This window comes from Dendrobates tinctorius, unplaced genomic scaffold (genome assembly GCF_039654945.1).
Source record: "Dendrobates tinctorius isolate UK_male_01 unplaced genomic scaffold, ASM3965494v1 ptg000058l, whole genome shotgun sequence".
In the NCBI taxonomy this organism is placed as follows: domain Eukaryota; kingdom Metazoa; phylum Chordata; class Amphibia; order Anura; family Dendrobatidae; genus Dendrobates; species Dendrobates tinctorius.
Window position 1 is genome coordinate 19,066,596 of NW_027361726.1, and position 21,786 is coordinate 19,088,381.

The window sequence follows — 21,786 nt, forward strand, 5'->3', positions numbered from 1 at the left end:
CCTTGTGGAATGAGAGATACCGTCTCAGGCGTAGGGATTATTTCCACTGCTGAATCCACTTCTGGCTGTGCCGCCATGGTGGAGCTTTGGCTGCGCCGTGATCCTGTATGACCACTGCTGCCGCGCTGCTGGGACGAGTCGTGCTGGCGCTGTTCTTGTGACTGCCGCCGCCCCTGCTTCGGGGACCGCCGCCGCGTCTCCTTCTCTTTCTGAGGCTTTCCACTCATAGTGATCACCTTCTTCCCCTTTTAGAGGGGCTTTAAATAATTTTTTTTTTTTTTAATTTGGCACCTCCTCCCCGCTGTCCGAGGACCTGCAGTGACCACCGGCGCATGCGCACTGCGAGATTTCCCAGCAGTGCATTGCGCCTCCTTTTTTAAGGAAGCTGCTGAGCGCATGCGCGCGCCCCCATTACCGGCGTCCTGAGCCCTCCGTTCTCTGCAGCAGCCCCCGGTGACCGCCGCCACCCCCATCGCTGCAAGCCCTGTGGGCTTATACCTCGCGGCTCCCGGTGGCCGCTGCCACCCCCACCAGGCCGCTCTGAGGTCCCGCCCCGACCCCTGTACCTTTTGCGGTCCCGGTGGCCGCCGCCATCCTCCGCACGCTCTGGGTCTGGCGCTCGGTGGGGGGCTCTCCCTGAGTGACCACCGCCACTCACTTAAAGGAGGCCACAAACCCCCTTTTTTTTTTTCTTTCTGGGATGGGCAGGCCTCGTCCTTGGATCTTCACTGCCTCTCCCCACTCACTGTCAAGGCCCACCGACCCCGGAGGTGCTGCTACGGGGGAAGCCTGTACGAGGCCTCGACCCAGCCGAGGCAGGGAGCCCCGCTGCCTATTACCGGACTGGTTCAGTCCCCAGCATCCCGTGTCGACTGCAGGTACGTGCTCTAGGTTCCCCGTCAGGGACAGGAAACCAACTGATGTGGGAGAGAGGTACCGCCTTTTTCATCTGTAGGTTTCCTGTCCCTGAGGGCGGATCCCTCTCTATGTGGTGCCGTCATGGGGGAAAGAGAAAATATATTTGACGGTTTGGATGGAAGAGCAGATTTCCACATTTATGTGTGCGCTGTATTTCTGAGAGAGGTAGGGGTTGTATGGTACAACCCAGCGGCTGTCAACTTCCACATCCCTAATCTTGAGCTTAATGCCATCTTTTCGTCTGCAGTATACTGGATAACCATCCACATAAATATTTGTTTCTTCGCTGAAGTCTTTGGGAAACTTTTTGGGGCATGTCAGGATTCCTTTTACATCTTCCATACACAGTGAATTTCTATTGTGTTCTCCACAGGGCCCATAAATCATGCAACTGGTGACAACATCGTAAAGCTCCTTGTTAATATCCAGGTCAGGAATTTCTGCACAAACAGCATTGTCACAATCGATAGCTTCTCGAAACTTGTCTTCGTCGTCCAGAATTAAGAGCAAATGGCAGTGAGGAAGACCTGAAACAATAAAATGATGCATTAACACTAGAACTACCGGAGGGGTCATTTTGACCCTTTTGCTACTTCTTTTTCCTATAATTTCTAAAATTTTAACAAATGAGTTCTGACTTTTTGTGACTTTTATTTATTCATGGTAGTGTATATTTTAGGACACAAAAATGAATTGTAACTTTTTCAGGGGCCTGGATTTTACAATTCATACCTAAAAGTACTGAAGGGGTCAATTTGACCCCATACATAAAAGTAGTAGTAGGCAAGTCACCTAATATTACAGAGTACAGAAAATCACAGTGCTTCTCCCTAGTTGTAGAGCGTAATTGTATCTTTGCATATCAGGGATGATTCAGCATTTTGTTTTGTCTAAACTTGTCTGAACATGTTTGATCCATTTCTCTTGTAGCGATTTCTGTCTGCACTTCAGTAGCAAACATTACAGCTGAAGCTACAACTCTGTATGTTTGTACAGTGTCGTTTTATTTCTTCTGTGATCTTACAAGTCCCTTTTTGCCACGTATATTTGAAGCATGAGTAAGCAGAGGGGTCTGACAAATGATGAAATTTTGAAATGTCTTCAGAATTTATCTGAAAATGAGTCAGAAGAAGTGGCACATCATCCGCAATGTCTGAACCACAAACAAAAGGACAAGAAATCCGCAAGCGTCAAAAATGTGGAGTTGGAAGATGCAACGAAAACAAAACAACTAAAACTTGCGCAAGCTGTAACAAATCAGTTTGTGGAAAATGCACTGGGAAAGTGGATGAAAGTACTGTTTGTGTTAACTGCTGGACACCGCATGCTGTGACCATGTAAAAGGAAAATGCGTGCTGTGCTTGATCTTAACACTGTTCCTACTAAGTTAAAATAAATGTTCTTTAATTTGTTGGCAACAAAAAAGTTATTTTTACTCCAGAGTCAGTACTTTTGAATGGGGGTCAAAATGACCCCTAATGGTAGTTATAGGTATTATGAAACATGCGGTAGTTCTAGAGTTAAATGTACATTATTAATCATTCCATTCTTAACATTACTGTTACGTACATTCAGATGAATGTACGTAATACCTCTTTTTTTATATTCAATGACGTAGGTGTATGCCTTTACTTGTCCCATCACTCCACTTTTTTGCAGTCAAGTCGTTTAGTAACTCTTGTAGCTTTAAGTGGAATATGGTAGATACCAAATCAGGGCGGTCTATTGCTGTTTCATGTTGTAAAAGGCCGGACTGAATTTCTTCCCACTTTGGGTTGCAAGTGAGCGTAATAAATAAATCCGGCTTTCCAAATTTTGTTACCAAAGTCATCGCATCTTGGTAATTCTGTGTCATGGCATGTATTCCACCGGTAAAAGAAGAGGGAAGTATGACGATGCGACCCGGTCTCAGATCTTGTTGTTCAGCCCTACTGTTGATATAATCCATAAGCCCGACATATAATTCTACTCTGAGTTTCTTTTGGTTTTGTCTGTTCCAGTCCAGCCGCTGCGCTTCAACCTTTAGGTAGGTATCAATTATGCATTGTTGTGTCAGCTTGCCAGAATGTAACAGCGGGTTGAAGGATTGTCGATCCTGAAGGCGGTACGCATAGAATCAACACATTTCTGTTTTTTTTTTTCTTGTTCCCCTGCATCGTGACTGATATCTTCCTGTTCTTTATCGTCACCTTCCTCCATTTCATGACTTTTCCTTTTTTCAGTTCTCCCTTGCTTCCGTATTCCAGCTTGCCATCCGTGTTCACCATATGGAAAGAGGAGTGGATACACCATTGGATCACAGTTTGGGCTATGGTACACAATATTCTGTAGTCCTCGCTGCCCAATGGGATGAATGGCAATGTCTCTTTTGATCGGCAGCTCTCCATCATCGGATACAAACACAGCTGCAACTTCATTTGCTGTCGGCAAGTTGTATCAGCGAGGGTCGTGTTGTCTATCCTTGGTTATCCACATTTTGATTTTATGCTGGTCGTAGCCATGCTGATCAATCAAATCCTTCATCATCTTGAAAGCCTGAGCAAGTGGGTTGATATCTCTGAGTAAACAGTCAATAGTATTCATTATGTCCCTCTTGCATCCTTCATTTCGCTCGTTATTTAATTGTTGAATGTTTGCATACTCAGGATCCAATATGTAGAGTTGTGAATATGAAGGAGTATCAGATCTATAGAAAGCACAAATATATTTTTGATTAAAAAAGATTAGGAATGAATTAAAAACGTACATTTAATTGTATTCAGGTCTTTTACCTTAGAGAAGTTGATGTACAGTGGTACACTTGTCCAAGAATGACTAAAACGGTTGGGCCACCGGAAAATTTCATTGACTGAAATTCAAAGGATGCAAAGGCAAAAGCACTGTTGTACTTTCTGATGTTCTTTCTAAAATTTTTTGCCTCAGTCGTATCTTCAGTTAACCTTGCTTGAAACTGCTGATAATCATTTACTTCATGTAAGTGTATAGTACCACTTCCGCAGCACGATGCAAACTTTGCACTGTGTAATTTTTCTTTCCAAAAGTGAGATGCACCGCAATCACTACACGTAACGTCTCGCTTTCCAACGTGGTGTTCACTGGGTATATTCTCTGGATTTCTTGCTGCATACCTCGAAGGTGGTGGCAGCTTACGTCGACGGGCATTGTTGTTTTCAACTTCCGCAGGTGTCAAATTCCTTCTTCGTTGTCGCTGGTTATATATATCAGCTTCCCTTTTTTCTGTCACTCGGTTGATATAAACCTTGTGATATCTCTCTATGTCCTTATCAATCTTCTCAGGTGTTCGTTGTTGATAACCAATCCTACGATTTTGTCAATATTGTTGTTGTCGAGCAGCTACTGCATCGTTGTCCGAATTTTCCTGCGGCCTGTGAGATGGACCTGGTGACTCTTCTTGGCTCATTTTGTTTGGTAGAATGCGGATGCAATTAAATATACATTTACCTTGGCTGAAGTGGTTGATTACATAGAAAGGAAGTGCTGCATGTGGTAATGTGGGGGGGCAGAGCCTTGTGTGGTAATGTGTGGGGGGACGGAGCCTCGTGTGGTAATGTGTGGGGGGATGGAGCCTCGTGTGGTAATGTGTGGGGATGGAGCCTCGTGTGGTAATGTGTGGGGACTGAGCCTCGTGTGGTAATGTGTGAGGACGGAGCCTCGTGTGGTAATGTGTGGGGATGCAGCCTCGTGTGGTAATGTGTGGGGACAGAGCCTCGTGTGGTAATGTGTAGGGACGGAGCCTCGTGTGGTAATGTGTGAGGACGGAGCCTCGTGTGGTAATGTGTGGGGACAGAGCCTCGTGTGATAATGTGTGAGGACGGAGCCTCGTGTGGTAATGTGTGGGGATGCAGCCTCGTGTGGTAATGTGTGAGGATGGAGCCTCGTGTGGTAATGTGTGGGGATGCAGCCTCGTGTGGTAATGTGTGGGGACAGAGCCTCGTGTGGTAATGTGTAGGGACGGAGCCTCGTGTGGTAATGTGTGAGGACGGAGCCTCGTGTGGTAATGTGTGGGGACAGAGCCTCGTGTGGTAATGTGTGAGGACGGAGCCTCGTGTGGTAATGTGTGGGGATGCAGCCTCGTGTGGTAATGTGTGGGGACAGAGCCTCGTGCGGTAATGTGTAGGGACGGAGCCTCATGTGGTAATGTGTGAGGACGGAGCCTCGTGTGGTAATGTGTGGGGACTGAGCCTCGTGTGGTAATGTGCGGGATTATGTGTAGTGATGTGTTGGGGGGCGGGATTATGTGTGGTGATGTGGTGGGGGGGTGGGATTATGTGTGGTGATGTGGTTGGGGGCGGGATTATGTGTGGTGATGTGGTGGGGGGCGGGATTATGTGTGGTGATGTGGTGGGGGGCGGGATTGTATGTGGTGATGTGGTGGGGGGCAGGATTGTGTGTGGTGATGTGTTGGGGGGTGGGATTGTGTGTGGTGATGTGGTGTGGGGGCCGGATTGTGTGTGGTAATGTGGTGGGGGGGCGGGATTTTGTGTGGTAATGTGGTGGGGGCGGGATTGTGTGTGGTAATGGGGTGGGGGGCGGGATTATGTGTGGTGATGTGGTGGGGGCGGAGCTACTGTGCCGGGGGCGGGATTAGTGAGTAATCACAATGCCTCATATATATAGATAACTCAGGAACGCTTCAATGTATCCTAGCGATTCCGAGAATGTTTTTTCGTGACATTTTGGGCTTCATGTTAGTGGTAAATTTAGGTCGATAATTTTTGCGTTTATTTGTGAAAAAAACGGAAATTTGGTGAAAATTTTGAAAATTTTGCAATTTTCAAATTTTGAATTTGTATTCTGTTAAACCAGAGAGTTATCTGACACAAAATAGTAAATAAATAACATTTCCCACATGTCTACTTTACATCATCACAATTTTGGAAACAACATTTTTTTGTTAGGAAGTTGTAAGGGTTAAAATTGACCAACAATTTCTCATTTTTACAACAAAATTTACAAAACCATTTTTTTTTAGGTACTACCTCACATTTGAAGTCACTTTGAGGTGTCTACTTGGCAGAAAATACCCAAAGGTGACACCATTCTAAAAACTGCACCCCTCAAGCTACTCAAAACTACATTGAAGAAGATTATTAACCCTTCAGGTGCTTCACAGGAACTAAAGCAACGTGGAGGGAAAACATGGACATTTTAATTTTTCCAACATAAATTTTATTTTAGCATCAATTTTTTCATTTTCACATGGGTAATAGGATAAAATGGATCATATATTTTGTTGGGCAATTTCTCCTGAGTACACCGATACCTCAAATGTGGTCATAAACCACTGCTTGGGCGCACGGCAGGGCTCAGAAGGGATGGAGCGCCATTTGACTTTTTGAATGGAAAATATGCTTGAATATTTAGCGGTTGCCATGTCATGTTTGGAGAGCCACTGTGCACCTAAACATTGGAGCTCCCCCACAAGTGACCCCATTTTGGAAACTAGACCCTCCAAGGAACTTATCTAGATGCATAGTAAGCACTTTGAACCCCCAGGTGCTTCACAAATTGATCCGTAAAAAAAAAAAATACTTTTTTCACATAAATTTAATTTAGCCTCAGTTTTTTCATTTTCACATGGGCAACAGGATAAAATGGATCCTAAAATTTGTTGGGCAATTTCTCCTGAGCACACCAATACCTCATATGTGGTCAAAAACCACTGTTTGGGCGCATGGCAGGGCCCGGAAGGGAAGGAGCGCCATTTGACTTTTTGATTGGAAAATTAGCTCCAATCGTTAGCGGACACCATGTCGCATTTGGAGAGTCCCTGTGTGCCTAAACATTGGAACTCCCCCAGAAATGACCCCATTTTGGAAACTAGACCCCCTAAGGATCTTATCTAGATGCATAGTGAGCACTCTGAACCCCCAGGTGCTTCACAGAAGTTTATAATGCAGAGCCGTGAAAATAAAAATATTTTTTTCCTCAAAAAATGATTTTTAGCCCACTATTTTCTATTTTCACAAGGATAACAGGATAAATTTAGACCCCAAAAGTTGTTCAGTTTGTAATGAGTATGCTGGTACCCCATATATGGGGGTGACCACTGTTTGGGCACACGTTGGGGCTCGGAAGGGAAGTAGTGACGTTTTGAAATGCCGACTTGATGGAATGGTCTGCGGGTGTCATGTTACGTTTGCAGAGCCCCTGATGTAACTAAACAGTGAAAACCCCCCACAAGTGACCCCATTTTGGAAACTACACCACCCAAGGAACTAATCTAGATGTCTGATGAGCACTTTGAACCCCCAAGTGCTTCACAGAAGTTTACAAAGCAGAGCTGTGAAAATAAAAAATATTTTTTTTCCACAAAAATAATTATTTAGCCCCCAATTTTTTATTTTCCCAAGAGTACCAGGAGAAATTAGACCCCCAAAGTTGTTGTGCAATTTTACCTGAGTACGCTGATACCCCATATGTGGGGGTAAACCACGTCGGGGCTCAAATTGGAGGGAGCACTGTTTAACTTTTTGAATGCAAAATTGGCTGGAATAAATGGTGGCGCCATGTCGCGTTTGGAGACCCCGTGATGTGCCTAAACAGTGGAAACTCCTCAATTCTATCTCCAACCCTAACCCCAACACACCCCTAGCCCTAATCCCAACCCTAATCATAGCCCTAACCACACCCCTAACCACAACCCTACTCATAACCCACCCCTAACCCTAATCCAAACTCTAACCCTAACTACAAGCCTAACCGTAATCCCAACCCAACCCACACCTAACCTTAATCCTAACCCTAATTCCAGCCCTAACCCTAATTCCAACCCTAACCATAATTCTAACCCTAACCATAATTCCAACCCTAATTCCAACCCTAACCCTAATTCTAACCCAAGCCCTAACCCTAATTCCAACCCTAATTCTAACCCTAGCCCTAGCCCTAAGCCTAACAGAAAAATAAAAATAAAAATATTTTCTTTATTTTATTACTAGCTGAAGAGCCCGGCGCTGCCCGGGCATAGTAACTAACTGTGGTTAGTTATAGCAAATTATAATTATCCTCCATCCCATAGTCCCGTGCCCATATACCCATCATACATATCCACGATCCCATAGGCCGATGCCCATATACCCATCATACATATTCTCCATCCCATAGTCCCATGCCCATATACCCATCATACATATTATCCATCCCATAGTCCCATGCCCATATACCCATCATACATATTCTCCATCCCATAGTCCCATGCCCATATACCCATCATACATATTCGCCATCCCATAGTCGAGTGCCCATATACCCATCACACATCCTTCATCTCATAGTCCCATGCCCATATATCCATCACACACATCCTCCATCCCATAGTCCCATGCCCATATATCCATCATACATATCCGCCATCCCATTGTCCCGTACCCATATACCCATCATACATATCCTCCATCCCATAGTCCACTGCCCATATACCCATCACACATCCTCCATCCCATAGTCCCGTGCCCATATACATATCCGCCATCCCATAGTTCCGTGCCCATATACCCATCATACATATCCTCCATCCCATAGTCCCATGCCCATAAACACATCATACATATCCTCCATCCCATAGTCCCGTGCCCATATACCTATCATACATATCCTCCATCCCATAGTCCCGTGCCCATATACCTATCATACATATCTGCCATCCCATAGTCCCATGCCCGTATACCCATCATACATATCCTCCATCCCATAGTCCCGTGACCATATACCCATCATACATATCCTCCATCCCATAGTCCCGTGCCCATATACCCATCATACATATCCGCCATCCCTTAGTCCCATGCCCATATACCCATCATACATATTCTCCATCCCATAGTCCGTGCCCATATACTCATGATACATATCCACGATCCCATAGTCGAGTGCCCATATACCTATCACACATCCTCCATTGTTGTGAGCTCATCTGTTCATTCATCTTTTGTGTCCAAGGATCTCCCTCTTCTGGTGAAGGAAGGTACTGAGGCTGATTTTGAAGAAAGAAACCAAACACCTGATCAGGTGGATGGTGACTGGGTAACGGGAACTTCAGACTGGATATAAGGCAGCCGACGCCCTTCTGAGTCACTGGTGATTTCTGTGCTGGATTCTTGGAGACCAGTCTGATTCCTGCTTCCCAAAGATAAGTTTTTGCTCTGCTATTGAACTTATTAGTTTTGGTTTTGTTTTCCTTGTTTTTTGGAGATCAGCCATCCCGGGCCGGGGGTGTGCTGGATTCTTTTTCCTTGATCAGTGTTCTCTTTTGCTCTGCTTTGAGAATATTCTGAGTGCTGATGTAGGATTTGAAGTCCAGTGACTTCAGGGTCCTTTTTGCTTATCAGTTTGTGTTGGTATTATTTTTAGCAAGGTTTTCTCGGATTGCAGACAGCAGCTTTTCTGTCCTGTCCTTTTTAGTTAGCTTGGGCCCCATCGTTTGCTCAACCTATCTTTCGTTCTGTGTTAGTGTTTTCATCTTGCTTCACCGTCATTATATGTTGGGCGCTGCCTATTGCTTTGGGGTCTGCTCTGGGGCAGTCAGTTTTTCCCTTTTCTCTCTTTAGGCTTATGTAGATCTCCGGCTGTGACGAGGTGTCTAGGATCACCATAGGAACACTCCACGGCTACTGCTAATCCTAATCCTTTGTGTGATAGGATTAGGGGTCTGCAATCCGCTAGTTTCCAACATCTCTGATTTTCTGGGCTGAGCTTGTGTTTTGTTTTTTCCTCCTCGGTGACTCAATCATAACAGAATCACCAGCCATACCGCAGATTCTAGGGTTTTCAAAAGCAGGAGGGAATTGTTTAAGAAAAAAACAAAAAAAAAGGAAAAAAAAAAGGTGTCAGAATTTATTTTTTTTGTGTATATTTTTTACTTTTTTTCTCTGAGGCCGTAGGAGGAATATATATATATTTTTTCTGATGGAGTTTAAGCAATTGCTTGATCGTGTGGAGCAGCTTGCTGCTGAGGTGCAAGGAATTTTCGCCTATCTTGCTCGTTCACACGCTGCTGAACCAAAAATCCCCACTCCTGATGTGTTTTTTGGGTATCGGTCTAAATTTTTGAATTTTAAGAATAATTGTAAATTATTTCTTGCCTTGAATCCTAACTCATCTGGGAGCTCTGCGCAGCAGGTTAAAATTGTCATCTCCTTGCTGCGCGGCGATCCCCAGGATTGGGCATTTTCTTTAGTACCAGATGATCCTATTCTAACTAATGTGGACGCATTTATTCAGGCCTTGGGGTTGTTGTATGATGAACCTAATGCGATTGATCAAGCTGAAAAGACCCTGTTGGCATTGAGCCAGGGTCAAGCGTCTGCAGAACTGTACTGTCAAAAATTCCAAAAGTGGGCGGTCCTCACCACTTGGAATGATGGTGCCTTGGCAGCTCTCTTTCGGAAGGATTTGTCAGAAACCGTAAAAGATACTATGGTGGGATTTCCTGTTCCCTCTGGTCTTGACGATTCTATGTCATTAGCCATTCAGGTTGATCGGTGTTTACGTGAATGTAAAATTATACGGGAAATGCTGCCACCTGTTGAACAAATGTCTGAACCTATGCAATGTGATAGAGTTTTGTCTAGGGTGCAACGTCAGGAGTTCAGAAGGCATAATAAGCTGTGTTTTTTCTGTGGAGATGCCTTTCATATTATTTCTGTCAGCCCGAAACGAGAGATACGTTTTGCACACACATTTGCTGTAGGTGGTGTACAACCAAAGTTTCTTCTGACAATTACTCTGATCTGCTCCCTGTCCACATTTTCTGCTAAAGCCTTTGTGGATTCAGGAGCAGCCTTGAACCTAATGGATTTAGATTGTGGTTTCCCTATGACACCCCTGTGGACGCCTATTCCTTTGAGGTGTATTGATGCCACTCCTTTGGCGAAGAATAAACCTCAGTTTTGGACCCAGGTGGTAATGCGGGTCGCCCCAGACCATCAAGAAAATTGCAGATTTTTGGTGTTGCATAATTTACATGATAACATCGTGCTGGGGTTCCCCTGGTTGCAAATCCATAATCCAGTTTTGGATTGGAAATCTGTGTCTGTGGTGAGTTGGGGTTGTCGGTGTGCTCTTAGTGACACTCCTGTTTTCTCCACCTCTCCCCAGTTGCATGAGGTTCCTGACTATTTGGCTGATTTTTATGATGTGTTTAGTGAGAGTAAGTCTGCATCTTTGCCTCCTCATAGGAGTTATGACTGTGCAATTGAGATGAGTCCGGGGTGTAAATTTCCCAAGGGTCGACTTTTTAATTTGTCTGTACCCGAACATGAGGCTATGCGTTCTTATATTAAGGAGTTGTTGAAGAAGGGTCATATTAGACCATCCTCTTCACCCTTGGGTGCTGGGTTTTTTTTTGTGGCCAAGAAGGATGGTTCATTAAGGCCCTGTATTGACTATTGCTCCCTTAACAAAATTACTGTTAAATATCAGTATCCGTTACCACTGATTTCTTACCTATTTTCTAGAGTTGAAGGTGCTTGCTGGTTTACCAAGTTTGACCTCAGGGGGACGTATAATCTTATTCGCATTAAGCATGGGGATGAATGAAGACAGCATTTAATACTCCGGAGGGACATTTTGAGTACCTGGTGATGCCTTTTGGGCTCACTAACGCCCCTTCTGTCTTCCAGTGCTTCATGAATGATATTTTCCGGGACTTTGTGGATAAGTTTCTGATCATCTATTTGGATGATATTTTGATCTTTTCCAGGGATTGGGACTCTCATGTGGAACATGTTCGGTCTGTGTTCTGGATTTTGAGGGAAAACTCCCTGTATGTTAAGGGATCGAAATGTCTTTTGGGTGTACAGAGGATTTCATTTTTGGGATTTATTTTGTCTCCGTCAACTATTGAAATGGACCCGGCCAAGGTACAGGCCATTTATGATTGGGTGCAGCCCACTTCTTTGAAGGCTCTTCAGAAGTTTTTGGGTTTTGCTAATTTTTATCGTAAGTTTATAGCCAATTTTTCTGTTATTGCCAAACCATTGACTGATTTGACTAAGAAGGGCGCTGATTTGCTGAATTGGTCTCCAGAGGCTGTTTCTTCTTTTCTGGAGCTGAAGCGGAGGTTCACTTCTTCTCCGGTTTTGCGACAACCCAATGTCTCACTTCCATTTCAGGTGGAGGTGGATGCTTCAGAGACTGGTGCAGGAGCTGTTTTGTCTCAAAAAGATACTGCAACATCTAAAATGAACCCCTGTGCCTTCTTTTCCCGAAAGTTCTCTCCTTTGGAACGCAACTATGATGTGGGGAATCGAGAACTGTTGGCCATGGAGTGGGCATTTGAGGAGTGGAGACATTGGTTGGAGGGAGCTAGACATCAAGTTGTGGTCCTCACTGACCACAAGAATTTGATCTACCTTGAGTCGGCTAAATGCTTGAATCCGAGACAGGCCAGGTGGGCCTTGTTTTTCACACGTTTTGATTTTGTGGTCTCCTTTCTCCCGGGCACTAAGAACGTTAAGGCTAATGCCCTCTCTAGGAGTTTTTTGGCCGATTCTCCTATTGTGACCAAGCCTGCTACCATCTTAGGTGAGGGGGTGGTTCTTTCTGCCATCTCGCCTGATTTGAAAAGTGCTCTGGAGAGGTTTCAGGAGGATAAGCCTAAGGCCGGAGTCACACTGGCGAGGAATACGGGAGAGTGAGAGGCGCAAAAAGCACGCATTAGACACGGACAAATGATTTTCTATGGGGTCCCTCGCACCAGGCGTATATTGCTCATCCGTATCCTACGCTCCGTGCCAATCGCAGCATGCTGCGATTGTCAGCGTACTACGTCCGTAGTATGCCAATGCAAGTCAATGGGTGCGCAAAAAATACGGATTACACACAGAACACACGTGTGACCTGCGAGCAATACGCAGGTCTTTTGGCTGGTGACAGGAAATGGGCCAATCCATCATCAGGATGCCTAGACATGCAAATGAGCTAAAAAAACGCTCCAGACATCCAGGAAGTCAGCCTCCATGGAGCACAGCAGCAGCATGGCGTCCACATATATTAATGTTGAGATGTTCATTGTGCTGGTGCAGGAACGTCCCGAAATATGGGACCCACGCGATGCAAACTATGCTAACCGCACAAGAAAGGAGGCGTCATGGAGGCGCATCTGTCGCCAGATGTACCATGACTTTGGTGACAGACCACGTGATGAGCAGCATAAAATTCGTAAGTGCAACCATAAAACATCATTAACCTTAGCGCGCGCTATAAAATGAATCTAGAATCAGCACCCCCCTTCCTGTGCATGTACTTTTATTAGCCTCATGAGGCCGTTACATTTGGATGTGACACGTGGCTTCACACAGCCATAATTAGGGGTTAGGCCACAGGCTCCTCATCCTCCTAGCCAATAAAATTAGTTTCAGTGCAGCTAATGAGACCCTGTGTATCGGCCCAATTACATATGCCACCATGGGTAGAACGCACACCCCAGAAGGCCCCATGCCTAGACTACTGTTAGAAAATGTGACCTCTCAAATATGTGATTTTGACAATCTTTCCTGTCACATTGCAGTGGAAGATGTGATGAAACGGTGGAGAAGCATCCGGGACCAGTTCCGCCGGGAACGCCAGCAGCGGTCCAGGAGTGGGGATGCTGGATATGTGAAAAGAAAATATATATTATGACCGGCTGAACTTCCTCGCCCCAATTCTGGATCTGAGACCGTAAGTACATACCTCACACCACATGACACAAATACATTACACAAATACCTTTTCAGGGACAAAAATATTGATGTATTTTTGCCTCTGTTCTATTTCATAACAGAACTCAATCCAACCTTACGGATCGAGGAACGGCCTCAGAGGCAGAGCCCATTATAGATCCTGTAGGGGATGAGGTGGCTGGCCCATCTTCTCTCCCTACAAGAAGGATGGCTGAAGATGAGGCATCACAAGACCACACAATGGCTGGCCTACACACCACAACACCAGGACAGTCTGCTGCTGCCACCTCACCCATCCTGGAAGAGCCGGGCAACTTGAGCAGTAGCCTAACTGCCCCGATCAGGTCCTCCCCACAGGCTGCTCTAGCATCATGGCGAACAAGAAGAAGGCGCCAGGTCACTATTCAAGAGAGCAGGACCAATGTGGACACAGGGGTGCTGAATTATTTGTCCAGAGTAACTACAGATGATGGTGAGGAGGCCTATGCACGTAGCCTCACCCTTTATCTCCGTGCCCTTACCCGTGAGGTCAGGCTCCGTATTAGGGGATGTATTCTGATCCTGCTTGATGCAAGCACCCCCCCAATACCCCATATGAGGTTTTTGAATTTCTGGAGAGGTGGCATCTCTCACCACGAAATTTAATGCGCATGAGACCATCCACACAGATGCTTGCTCAAGCAGGGTCTGAACAGCCCCTAATAAGTGGGCCAACACCTCAAGCCCTTCCTCCCCCTACCCATCCTTCTATTCCGCAGCCCCAAATGTCTTCAAGGCAACCCCACCAATATGGCCACTTGTACCCACCCAGTGTTGGAGGCTGGTCCCAACCTGGTTGGGGACGATCTGGCTATCTTGGTGGGTATGAGCCACGGGCCTACCAGAGCCAACAAGAAGCCCCTCACCATCATCATTACTCTGGCCAGTATCCCCAACAGGCCCAGGAGGCTGGACAATTACAGCATCATGGGCAACAGTATGGCCCCACACAGGGCGATGTTAGCCACAATGTCCAGCAGCACCCACAGGCTGTTCAGCCACGTTCCCCTTCCCCAACATATGAGGATTTATGATTCTGATGGTTGGAGATGTCCAGTGAGATGTAACTGGTGCTCCTAATCTAAAACAAAAAACAGGTGTTCTCCTTCACCAACATTTAGAACATAATTTAACACTCACATTTTTAAACAATGTTTTCCAAACATATGAAACAATCCATCATGACAGGCAACGCTACCTCACGCCTTTCACACAGATATTACATGTGTGTACAAAAGAGAAGATTTAAATGCGCTATACTGTAAAATGAAAGGATGAAAATACACTACTCACTTGCTAACTCCTAGGAAAGGTGTGCTCGCCTTAGTTAAGTAGTCACCTTTTTTGTTATCAATCTCTAGTAAAAAAATTCTAGGCGACCAGCATTCAGAATATCACGCTCTCTCTATGTCTTAACAAGTGAGTTTTGTATTTTCATCCTTTCCAGTATAGCATGCTTAAATATTGTCTGTTCTACAGACAGGTAATATCTGTGTGAAAGATGTGAGGTAGCCTTGCCTGTCATGGTGGAATCTTTCTATGATTGGATAACATTATGAGGAAATGTGAGTGTTATCTTGTTGCCTTTATTTTGGTGATGGAGCTCACCTTTTGCCAAATCTAGGTTAATCTAGGCATGCAGCAATGTTGTTATTGCCTAATGTTTGTTGCTGTTTTGTTATGTAATGTTCATTTTACACCAAGTTAAAGAAGGCACAAAGGGTCATTTTGGCCATTACCAAATTTGTGTTATGGCAATATTATGTTTGCCTTTAAGCAAACCCAAAAAAAAAAGGCAAAACTAAAAATTTGTCTACTCTAGTTAACGTCTCTGTGTGATTTTTCACAATCCCTCACAACATTCTAACAGACACCAACCAATGCAATGAAACACTCATAGAATCATAAAGGCTTGAGTAATATATATTTAGACACACTTAAAGAAACAAATTATGACATAGACACAGCATGCTCTTGCCAAGAAGTTGCCCCCTCAGGTGGGATAAAGTAATTCGTGAAAATATCACGCACTTTGAGGCCAGAGAGCGGTCTACGTTGAGGGTTGATAGGTGGTCTCACCCTGCGCACATTGTCCGGCCTACGCACAACACCATCAGAGGAGGAACAATCATGTATCCTGGTGAAGTTATGCAGAACAACACAGGCTTTCACAACTTCATTCACATTTTGCTCACTCAACTGAATGGCAGACTGGAGTACCCGCCATTTGGCACAAAGAATCCCAAAGGAACACTCCACCAGTCGCCTAGCACATGATAGGCGCAAGTTAAAAATTCTGCGCCTGTGGTCAAGGTTGCGCCGGGGATATGGCCTCATGACATTGCGTGATAACTGAAAGGCCTCATCTGCCACAAGGACATAAGGGACTGATTGTTCGGGGGAGCCTGGTAGCTGGCGTGGTGGTGGTAGATCCAACTGGTTGGTGCGTAGCCGCCGAGCCATTATGGAAGTATTGAAGACTCTAGAGTCTCCCGTCCTTCCATAGGCCCCAATGTCAACAATTATAAACTTGTATTGAGGGTCTACCAGAGCCAACAATACAACAGAAAAGTATTGTTTATAATTGAAGAATTGGGAGCCTGAGTTCGGCGGCTTACGCACCCTGATATGTTTGCCATCCAGGGCCCCAATACAATTTGGAAACTGGCAGTCCTCCTCAAAGTCCCTTGATATCCTTAACCAGTCTTCCATCCTGGGCTCGGGCATGACCACTTGATGGAGTCTTGTCCAGATTTGTGCACATGTAGATCTTACTATGCCTGAAATGGTTGGCTTTCCAATGAGAAACTCATGGTGGAGGGCGGCATAAGACAGGCCAGTGGACAGGAAGCTGTAGAACAACAGAAATAGTACAGTTTAGAATGGCTAAAGTAAAAAAAAATCAGTTACATGCCGACCAAACTTGGTATGAAATGAGAGAGAACAACACACACATATTTGGTGGCACAATGACTAAGTGATATGCAGGACATATTAGATGTAACATTCTGGTGTGTCAGGTGAAGCATATTTTGAGTAAGATGAGGGCATTAAACTTTGTCCAAGAAGGCCAAAAAACATAATTTAACACACACATTATGAACATAGAGAATGTGGTTGTGTAGTACATACCGTATTGTGAGTAGAAGTCGCTCCTCTGCAGATATGGCTTTGCGCATCCTTGTGTCCTGAAAGGTGATCCCAGGGTGCACTGTCTCCAAGAGTCGATCAAATGTGGAAATGCTCATACGACAGTACTGGTAAAATTTCTCCGGATGCTCCCGCAGAGAATAGAGGCGGTGAAAATGACCTCTTGTGAGTCGTTGCCTCAAAAGTGGATGGACCCACATGCGTCTCCTCCTCCGCGGATCCACTATCACAGGATATGGTTGCCTAAAGCGCCGTGACAAAAGCCAGGTAAAGAGAACCTGCTCAGTTGTATTGAATCGCAGACCATCTGCCATGCTGCACAAAGAACACAAACACACCTCGTGAAAGCAAGGTGACAAATGTACAGAATGTAGGCAGCCACCTGTTTCTGAGTGTCTAAATAGGGTGCAGGCTAATGATTAAAATTGTTTGCAGGCCTCAAAACCGTTAAATGTCCATTTTGCAAGGCTGCGAGAAAATCTCGCCATACGGATTGCATACGGATGCCACACGGATTACATACGGATGCACACATGCGCAAAATACGCGACCTCACCTTGCTTACGGATGACCTACGGAGCACTATTTAGGGGTCATTCATCCGTATTACGCATGTAAACTACGGAGTGTATTTTGCGCAGGTTATTGTGACTCCAGCCTGAGTGTTGTCCCAGTGGTAGGTTGTATGTTCCTGACCAGTGGAGGAGGAAAGTGATGCTGAGGTTAATTGCTCCGCGTTGGCTGGTCATCCAGGTATTTTTGGTACTAGAGATTTGGTGAGTCGGTCTTTTTGGTGGCCTGCCTTGTCTCGTGATGTCAGAAATTTTGTACAGTCCTGTGGGACTTGCTCATGATCTAAGCCTTGTTCTCATTCTAGTGGGTTGTTGGTGCCTTTGCCGGTGCCCAGGACGCCATGGACCCATATTGCAATGGATTTTCTTTCTGATCTGCCTGTCTCTCAGAGGATCACTGTTATCTGAGTGATTTGTGATAGATTCTCTAAGATGGTCCATCTTGTACCACTCCCTAAGTTGCCATCTTCCTCAGAGTTGGTGCCCTTGTTTTTGCAACAGGTGGTTCGCTTGCATGGGATTCCTGAGAACATTTTATCGGACAGAGGAGTTCAGTTTGTCTCTAGATTCTGTAGGACCCTTTGTTCCAAGTTGGGAATTCAGTTGTCCTTCTCCTCTGCATTTCACCCTCAGACCAATGGGCAGACGGAGAGAGCAAACCAGACGACTTTGGAGGCTTATTTGAGATGTTTTATATCTGCTGATCAGGATGATTGGGTCTCATTTTTACCCTTGGCAGAATTTGCTTTAAATAATAGAGCTAGTTCTGCCACTTTGATGTCACCCTTTTTCTGTAACTTTGGGTTTCATCCTCGATTTTCTTCAGGGCAGGTGGAGTCTTCTGCCTGTCCAGGGGTTGACACTGTGGTGGAAAGAATGCAGCAGATTTGGGACCAAGTGGTGGATAAGTTGTCTCTTTCCCAGGAAAAGGCCCAGCGGTTTTCTAACCGGCATAGGACCATTGGTCCCCGGTTTAAGGTGGGTGATATGGTCTTGTTGTCAAAGAATATCTCTATGAAAGTGGCTTCTCCAAAGTTGAAACCAAGATTTATTGGACCTTACAAGATTTTGGAGATTATTAATCCGGTCTCTTTTCGGTTGGCTCTTCCTGTCACATTTAAGATTCATAATGTGTTTCATAAGTCCTTATTGAAGAGGTTTGTTGAGCCAGTGGTTCCTATGGCGGCACCTCCTGACCCTGTGTTGGTTGAAGGTAACATGGAATATGAGGTAGAGAAGATACTGGATTCCTGTCTGGCTAGACAGAGACTCCAGTATTTGGTTAAGTGGAAGGGTTATGGTCAGGAGGATAATTCCTGTGTCTCTGCCTCGGATATTCATGCCGAAAGATTGGTGCGTACTTTTCATCAAGCTCATCCTGATCGGTCTGGTGGCTTGGATAAGGGTTCGGTGACCCCTCCTCAAGGAGGAGGTACTGTTGTTAGCTCATCTGTTCATTCATCTTTTGTGTCCGAGGATCTCCCTCTTCTGGTGAAGGAAGGTAGTGAGGCTGATTTTGATGAAAGAAACCAAACACCTGATCAGGTGGATTGTGACTGGGTAACGGGAACTTCAGACTGGATATAAGGCAGCCGACGCCCTTCTGAGTCGCTGGTGATTTCTCTGCTGGATTCTTGGAGACCAGTCTGATTCCTGCTTCCCAAAGATAAGTTTTTGCTCTGCTATTGAACTTATTAGTTTGTGTTGGTATTATTTTTAGCAGGGTTTTCTCGGATTGCAGACAGCAGCTTTTCTGTCCTGTCCTTTTTAGTTAGCTTGGGCCCCATCGTTTGCTCAACCTATCTTTCGTTCTGTGTTAGTGTTTTCATCTTGCTTCACCGTCATATGTTGGGGGCTGCCTATTGCTTTAGGGTCTGCTCTGAGGCAGTCAGTTTTTCCCTTTTCTCTCTTTAGGCTTATGTAGATCTCCGGCTGGGACGAGTTGTCTAGGATCACCGTAGGAACACTCCACGGCTACTGCTAGTTGTGTGATAGGATTAGGGGTCTGCAATCCGCTAGTTTGCAACCTCTCTGATTTTCCGGGCTGAGCTTGTATTTTGTTTTTTCCTCCTCGGTGACTCAATCATAACATTCCATCCCATAGTCGTGTGCCCATATACCCATCATACATCCTCCATCCCATAGTCCCATGCCCATATACCCATCATACATATTCTCCATCCCATAGTCCCATGCCCATATACCCATCATACATATTCGCCATCCCATAGTCGAGTGCCCATATACCCATCACACATCCTTCATCTCATAGTCCAATGCCCATATACCCATCATACATATCCTCCATCCCATAGTCCCGTGTCCATATACCCATCATACATATCCTCCATCCCATAGTCCAGTGCCCATATACCCATCATAATTATCCTTCATCCCATAATCCCGAGCCCATATACCCATCATACATATCCACCATCCCATAGGCCCGTGCCCATATACCCATGATAAATATCCTCCATCTCATAGTCGAGTGCCCATATACCCATCACACATCCTCCATCCCATAGTCCCATGCCCAAATACCCATCATACATATTCTTCATCCCATAGTCCCATTCCCAAATACCCATCATACATATTCGCCATCCCATAGTCGAGTGCCCATATACCCATCACACATATCCTCCATCCCATAGTCCCGTGCCCATATACCCATCATACATATCCTCCATCCCATAGTCCCGTGCCTATATATCCATCATACATCCTTCATCTCATAGTCCCATGCCCATATACCCATCATACATATCCTCCATTCCATAGTCGAGTGTCCATATACCCATCATACATCCTTCATCTCATAGTCCCATGCCCATATACCCATCATACATATCCTCCATCCCATAGTCCTGTGCATATATATACATCTTACATATCCTCCATCCCATAGTCCCGTGCCCATATACCCATCATACATATCCTCATCCCATAGTCCCGTGCCCATATACCCATCATACATATCCTCCATCCCATAGTCGAGTGTCCATATACCCATCATACATCCTTCATCTCATAGTCCCATGCCCATATACCCATCATACATATCCTCCATCCCATAGTCCCGTGCCTATATACCCATCATTCATATCCTCCATCCCATAGCCCCGTGCCCATATACCCATCATACATAACCGCCATCCCATAGTCCCGTGCCCATATACATATCCGCCATCCCATAGTCCCGTGCCCATATATCCATCAAACATATCCTCCATCCCATAGTCAAGTGCCCATATACCCATCACACATCCTCCATCCCATAGTCCTGTGCCCATATACATATCCGCCACCCCATAGTCCTGTGCCCATATACCTGTCGTACATATCCTCCATCCCATAGTCCAGTGGCCATATACCCATCACACATCCTCCTTCCCATAGTCCCATGCCCATATACCCATCATACATATTCTCCATCCCATAGTCCCATGCCCATATACCCATCAAATGTATTCTCCATCCCATAGTCCCATGCCCATATACCCATCATACATATCCTCCATGCCATTGTCGAGTGCCCATATACCCATCACACATCCTCCATCCCATAGTCCCATGCCCATATACCCATCACACATCCTCCATCCCATAGTCCCATGCCCATATACCCATCATACATATTCGCCATCCCATAGTCAAGTGTCCATATACCCATCATACATATCCTCCATCCCATAGTCCCGTGCCCATATACCCATCATACATATCCTCCATCCCATAGTCCAGTGCCCATATACCCATCACACATCCTCCATCCCATAGTCCCGTGCCCATATACCTGTCATACATATCCATCATCCCATAGTCCAGTGCCCATATACCCATCACACATCCTCCATCCCATAGTCCCGTGCCCATATACCTGTCATACATATCCATCATCCCATAGCCCAGTGCCCATATACCCATCACACATCCTCCATCCCATAGTCCCGTGCCCATATACCTGTCATACATATCCATCATCCCATAGTCCAGTGCCCATATACCCATCACACATCCTCCATTCCATAGTCAACCATTTTGACATCATAATGAGCGGCGGCAGGGCTTGCAACCTATGATGACATCAGCGTCGCCATGGCAACCATTGTGACATCATAATGAGGGGCGGGGCTTGATTCACACACACTGTTTCCCCAGTATGCAAATAGGGGCATTATGACATCATAATGAGGGGCGGGGCTTGACACGCACACACACTTTTTCCCCAGTATGTAGATGGGGGCAAATTTGTTTGGTGAATTGGAACGCGCGGGGTTAAAATTTCGCCTCACAACATAGCTTAGGACGCTCTCGGGGTCCAGACGTGCGACTGTGCCAAATTTTGTGGCTGTAGCTGCGACGGTGCGGATGCCTATCCCGGACATACACACACATACATACACACACACACACAT